General features: G+C 51.2%; 1 long non-coding RNA gene across 1 annotated transcript; it reads left to right on the forward strand.

Moving 5' to 3' along the window:
• Positions 1–286: 286 nt before the first annotated feature.
• On the forward strand, positions 287–1,352 carry LOC144282870 (uncharacterized). The gene is made up of 2 exons (XR_013351282.1): positions 287–729; positions 1,092–1,352. It is a non-coding gene; the product is annotated as an uncharacterized LOC144282870 (long non-coding RNA).
• Positions 1,353–6,767: the final 5,415 nt, after the last annotated feature.

Genomic DNA, 6,767 nt, shown 5'->3' on the forward strand with positions numbered 1-6,767 from the left:
TTGGACACCAGGGGACCTTCCTTAGAGCAGTTTAGTATCCCCTATAAAAGGGCTTTGCCCATAAAAAAAAAGTCTCAAAAGATGCTGGTTAACAAAAAATGTCCAGAGCCAAAGCAAGGTCCAGAAGCCCTGGGGTTGTTTTGGCCTTTTGGCTGCCATGTCAAAATATTGCTTTTTTGGCTCATAGGGGGCAGCTTTCTAGAAAAGCCTTCCCTGGCTGGTAAGGTGCTCAGGAGCCATCCCAGAGCAAGACCCCGTTTTTCTACACTCAGCTGGTTGGAAAGGAGCTGAATAATCATTAAAGCTCTCGTTGCAGGAGGCGCCCAGGCCCCGGGTTGAGACAGGCGGCCTCAGACAGGCCGGGTATTAATGTGGCTAATTATGTGGATTGCTTCACTGGGAGATGGCAGATAGGATCAGGCTCTGGGAGTCCTTGTGGGAAGGTGCTGTGGGACCCAGCCCTCAGTGTGCTCATCCATGTGCTGTCTGGGAAAATCGAGGTGACCTGGCCAGTTCCTGAGGTGGCTGGTCCCTCACAGTTGCTGCCTGTGACGGTCTGTGTCTCCAGGAGGATCCTCACAGCTGCTGCCTGTGACAGTCCGCGTCTCCAGGAGGATCTTGGCGTGGCTGGAGAGGGCGAGATGGGCCTCCGGGGAGGGGAAGCTCTGGGGCCAGGTAGAGTGGCTGCTGACAGATGGCTTGATAATGATCAAAAGGTGCACCTCCCAGGTAAGGAGAGAAATGCAGCCCCCTGGAAGTAGAGAAAAGAAAGGAAAACTGCCAATGCCACATCCTTGAGGAGCTTTTGATCCCAGAGAAGGGCCAGGCAAGTCCCATTTCACCCTTGATCTTGGTTTCACCATATTTCTGGCTCTGAAGGGGGGAAAGTTTAGGCTCTATTTCCTGTTCCCTATGGCTGGAATCGGCCACACCTATTAAAAGAAAGGAAGAGAGAAAGGAAGGAAGGAAGAGAGAACCAAAGATTAGCATGTCATTGACAAAGCTACCCACCATACTTTATAGTGAGCAAGCGAGTACAAATTATCAAAACAAACCCAGTTCATTTCCCTGAATCTCTGCATTCTTTGCAGGTGCTCAAAGCCCAGGGAACCTTCTAGTCAAAGATAGCAGAATTGAGATGTGAGCAAACCCAGCCCAGCAGCAAGTCAGCGTGGCGTGGTCAGCCAAGCAGAAATGAGGCAAAACTTTGGAAAGAATCGTCTCAGAAAACCAAGTGCTGTGTCTCCTACCTATTTAAAGATCTGTCTCCCAGTTCTTGTAAACACTCATAACTGGCAAGCATTTGCTGTGTTTACGTATGTTAAAAGCTTTTTACAAATTCTGAGAGGACATTGAATTTGGTCAGACTGTCATTTCTTTTTTTTTTTTTTTTTTTTCCAGACTGTCATTTCTGCGGTGATGTTCGGGGGTGGGGGGGTGGCGGAAGCGGGGAGGAGGGCGGATGGGAGCTGAGGGATGTGCAAAGTAAACAGAAGGAAACTTTGCTTTTCCTCTTTTCCAGCTGGAGAGCCTGTTGCTTATCAGGAATCAGGCTCTGGTCCTTTATCATGCTACACTGGAAAAATGGATCTCCTTCCCTTATAAATCTGTCCCCCACCAGCTCCTGATGTTTGATGAGATAAAGTGTGAAGCTCCAAGCGCAGAGCTTGGTCTGCAGTAGATGTCTGAGGACCACCAGCTCTCTTCCCGACCCTTTCTCTCCTGTTGTCACCCCAAACCCCGCCCCGCCAATTGAGTATAAGATGCTGTGTTGAGGGATCCCTGGGTGGCGCAGCGGTTTGGCGCCTGCCTTTGGCCCAGGGCGCGATCCTGGAGACCCGGGATCGAATCCCACATCGGGCTCCCGGTGCATGGAGCCTGCTTCTCCTTCTGCCTGTGTCTCTGCCTCTCTCTCTCTCTCTCTGTGACTATCATAAATAAAAAATAAACAAAAATTAAAAAAAAAGATGCTGTGTTGATTTAGTAAGGGCCTCTATTTATTTATCTTTTATCTTTTTTTTTTTTTACATTTTAAAATTTAAATTCAATTTGCCAACATACAGTATAACACCCAGTGTTCATCCCATCAGGTGCCCTCCCCAGTGCCTGTCGCCCAGTTACCCCAACCCCCCACCCCCCACCACTCTCCTTCTGCAACCCTTTGTTTCCCAGAGTTAGGAGTCTCTCATGGTTTGTCTCCCTCTCTGATTTTCCCCACTCTGTTCCCCCCTTTTCCGTATTATCCTGTTCACTATTTCTTATATTTGCCGTATAAGTGAGACCATATGATGATTGTCCTTCTTTATTTACCTGTTGGCAAGGTTGGTGTGCGTGGTGGGGACAAATATTGACAGCAAGGGGTGCCCTGATTCCCGCAATGTCAGAACTTGAAGGAGAAAAGCGAATCTTAGAATTGAGGACATTTAATAGCTTGTCTGAATAGAGAGGCCAGATGACTCAGGAGAAGAGCCGCGTGGAGCATTTGGTGAAGCTGACCACATCTGTCACCTGGAGAGGTTGGCTTCTCTTGGTTTCCAGCCCTTCTCTCCCAGCTTTAATGAGATAGGATTGACATCCAACGTTGTGTAAGCTCAAGGCACGCAACATGACGGTTTGATGGGTGTCGTGCAAAAATGGTCACCACGGTAAGGTCAGTTACGTACATCTGTCACTTCACAAAGTTACTTTTTTCTTTTTTTTTTTGGTAAGAACTTTTAAGAGTTACTCTCTTAGTACCTTTCAAGGGTACCACGTGGCGCCGGTCGCCGTAGTCACCACGCTGACCGTTAGTGTCCCAGAACACTTTCTTCTCATAACTGGAAGTTTGCACCTTTTGGTCACCTGCACCCATTCCCCCGCCTCCAGACCCTGGCAACCACCAATCTGTGCTGTTTCCGGGAGTTCATTTGTTTTAGATTTCCACACCGAAGTGAGGTCAAACAGGATTTGTCTTTCTCTCTCTGGCTGATTTCACCTGGCATTGTTAGACACTTTGTGCATTTTTTATAGTTCAAGCGATATTATTTAGGATTAATCATTCTTGATAAATACCCGATTACTTGACCCAAAGCCACCCTGATGCCTGGAACAACAAGGGGTGTGATAAATATTGAATGAATGGATGTGCAGTCCTGACCCAGAGACCCAGATCTAATCTTCTATGTGACCTTGGGGTATCCTTTTTGTTCTCTGGGCCTTGGTTTTCCCCTTGGGCCAAAGCTATAGCTGAGTTCCAATGAGGCAGTCATGAGGTTTTCTATTATCTTCTCTTTTATATAGACAACTGCTAATCCTAAACCGCTGACATGGTCTCCTGACTTGCTAAGGGGTTGAGACTCCCTGTTGGAAAAACAGCTTCCAGCAATGTCAGAACCGCAAGGCTCTGCTGGCTGCTGGGAGAGGGCCACTTGCTCTGCACAGGGAGGCAGCCGTGCTATGGCACCAGTTAGGGACCATCAGGGTCTGCCCCAGGTGGGGGTGAGCAGGAGATGGTGCTGGGGAGAGGAGGGCCCAAAGGAGCACACACACACACACACACATACACCTGCTGCTTTCATCATCAGGCGAAGGTGGTGGTGACGGTGTGGGCCCGGCCCTTTCTTTCTGTAAGTTGCTATTTTATTCATTTCCTGATTAGGACTTTTAAAATAACCAGCATGTATTACTTTCATATTAGTAACTATAATCATTTTAAAAAAAGTCCTACCAACCTCAGTGAAGTTTTCGGCAGAAAGGTAATGTGATATGTGTGTAAATTCCCTGATGTCAGGCTCAGAGAAACTTCTAGATCCATATTCAGGAATTCTAGGTATCGCTCTCCTCCTCACAGCCCAAGAAGACTGGCACAGGGCAAGGGAGGCAGCAGTCAACCGAACCCTGTAATTCCTTCACTCTGCCTAGGCCCTGAATGATCTTATCTCTCTGCTTTGCCTTAGCCATGGCCCTGACTTTTTAGGGCAGTAGCATCCTCTGGGGGAAGGGGCCCGAGACCCTTAGGGAGAAGCGGAGAAGCTGTGCTGTGCGGAGGCCACACAGGCGGGCTCTGGCTTTCCATCTCCATACCTTTGTTGACTGACTTTGTTCCGCCTGGAATGCCCTTCCTGCGTATCCCCTTGTTGCAATCCGTTCCTGCACGCGTGCAAACAAGGATTTGTTAAGCCTCTATGGAGGGGCAGGTGTCAATGCCTTTGAGCAGGCCAAGCCTGGGTTAGACATGGGGAAGGGGTATGGTGCCCACATGACGGACAGATTGATTCCAGCCTGGCTTAGGCAGCTTTCTCTTCAGAGCTCACAGTTGCTGGAAGGCAGGGGCCTTCAAAGCCAGGTCTGGTCCCAGTGGCTCCCTACCTGGCACTCTGGGCACATCATTTGCTCATTTCTGAGCTCACCCAAAGTCTCCCATCTCCTGAGCACAGACCCGGTAGGTGCTTATAGAGCATTCGTTGGAGGTAATGAACCTGTCTGTGCCTCAGTTTCCTCAGCTGCACTGTGAGGAAGATCCAAGCAGGAGGAGGGCCGGGATTATTTACTACCTTCCTGAAGGGAACATGGTTCAGAGATGTTTAGAGACTCACCTAAGGTTGCACAGCAAGCAGGAGGCAGCGAGAAATACTTCTCTGAACTTTGACATACAACCACCCTCCCTCCTGCTCCTCCAAATAAAACCATGGCAACAAGAGTGGCATGTCCCTCTTGTTGTCCACTTTCGTCTTCGGTGATGCCCTTTCTTCCCTGAGTTTGGGGCCAGTCTGGAAGTTTGGGCAAGGTGGCTGGGGCTTTGTGTCGCCCGACCAATACCCGCGGCCTCCTCCTGGCTTCCTGTCTGATGGCTGGGGTAACTCCTCCCCCAAGACTCCCAGCTCTTTTCTCAAACACATGGAAAAGGGTCAGGAAGATGGGTTCTGCTCCGGCTGCGGATGTTTACTGGGTCAGGCTAACTGATTGCAAAACGGAGATTGAGAAAGTGTGCGTGGGGGGCAGGGCCTGGGTTGGTTAGGACTGTGGTTGGACCCCACAGACCCTCTGACCACAGCCAAGCGATTCTCTGGCCCCCCCTGTCTCTGAGGCAGCAAGCATCTACGTGCTCTGGTGACCCCACAGCCCGGATGGATGCCAGGCTTTGAGTGCATAGGGCCATGTGGGGCACATAGCGCTCAGCCCTTGTTAGCTGTTGATACTCCTGAGATGTCCGAGCCTGGCCTTGCTGGGTGCTGGCTCCCTTAGGACGTGGTGCCAACCACATCCCCTGTCCTCCCTTGATGACTAGTCCCATCATCCACCCGGGAGGGTAGTAGAACTGGCTCTTGGGACATCGTGAGAGGGGCAGGCAGGGGAGCTGGCTCTCTGGACACCTCAAGCCCTAAAATAGTGGGCAGCCAGCACTTGACTTCTTCCCTCTGGCGCCAAGCATCCTTTGGGCCACCTGGAGCTACCAGACTTGACACGGAGCAGGTTTCAGCAGGATAACGGCTGCTTCTCCATTCCAGAAACGAGAGACTGGATGGACCCAGTCAGGGGTCAAGAGGCTGGACTGTCATACCCATTGCATGACCCTGCATGACCCTGGCCACAGTTGCTGGCGAGTCCTTTTGAGGGTCCTGGAAAGAATCAGACGAAGCCAGGGGCAGAAGCTGAGGGTGTCACTCTGAGCTCTGCTGTTTCCTAGCTTTGTGGCTTGGGGCAGGTCGCATGTGCCCTCTCTGAGCCTCGGCGTCCCCCCCTGGGCAATGGGGTAATACCAGGCCGGCAGCGGGGGCCGGCTCGGGCTGTGGGCAGACTCCCAGCACAGCAGCGCATAGAAGAAGGAAGGTGGAAAGCATTAGCCACGTCCTGCCACGAGTAACCAGAAACCAGAACTGGTCAAACTGGAGCACCTGCCCTCCCGCCTCCCAACCCCCGCCCCTGACCACTGGTTATGTGTGCTCCTGTCCCTCTGTCCAGGCAAAAGGGCAAAACTTCCACGAAGCACAAAGCGGGTGGTCCCAGGCCCAGGCCCCAGGGTGTGGCCTCAGGTGGACTGGGCACTGGACTCGGAGTCCATAGATCCAGTTCTGGGTCTGGGTCTGGCTTTGGTTCTGGGGCAAAGTTCTGAAAGGTCTCTGAGCTTCAGGCTGCCCTTTGGTAAAACTGGGCTTGTCATCAATATACCTTGGAAGCAATAGATGCAAACACTAATTATAAACAAGAAAGTTCAGTGTGTTTAGAGCAGTGGGTAAGGGATGATCACTGAGCAGAGCTTCCAGGGTGTCTGGCAACTGTCCACCAGATTTCTGCACAGCCTGTCCCCGGGGGATGTACAAACCTTCAGCTCATGGGGTGGAGGCTCCGGAGAACCTCACTCGCTGGTGCACCTTCACAGGTAGAAGGCTGGTCTTGGGCATCTAGAGGGGTGACCGTCCGTATCCCCGCTCTGTAGTCAGGAGACCTGAGTTCTTATGTGGTCTCCTACTGTGTGGCTCTGGGCAGGTGACTTTCCTTCTTTGGGCCCCACGTTCATGTTCTGTGAAATGAGAGGATGGTGACAGGAAGCAACAGAGTGTGGCAAGGTATAGACCAAGTAGGTAACCTATGTGAAATGCTTTTGCAAACTCTGAGGGGCTACGGCATGAAGATAGCACTGGCCAGAGCTTGGGGCTATAGTTCTGCCTCTGGAGCAAGCACGCTGTGTGACCGTGGGCGAGTCACTTCTCTCCGAGCCTTGTTTTCTTCATCTGACAAGGGAGTGTCTAGGGCTCGATCAGTAGTTCCCAACTGGGTACACATTATAG

Source organism: Canis aureus, chromosome 14 (assembly GCF_053574225.1).
Source record: "Canis aureus isolate CA01 chromosome 14, VMU_Caureus_v.1.0, whole genome shotgun sequence".
NCBI classification, from domain to species: Eukaryota; Metazoa; Chordata; class Mammalia; order Carnivora; family Canidae; genus Canis; species Canis aureus.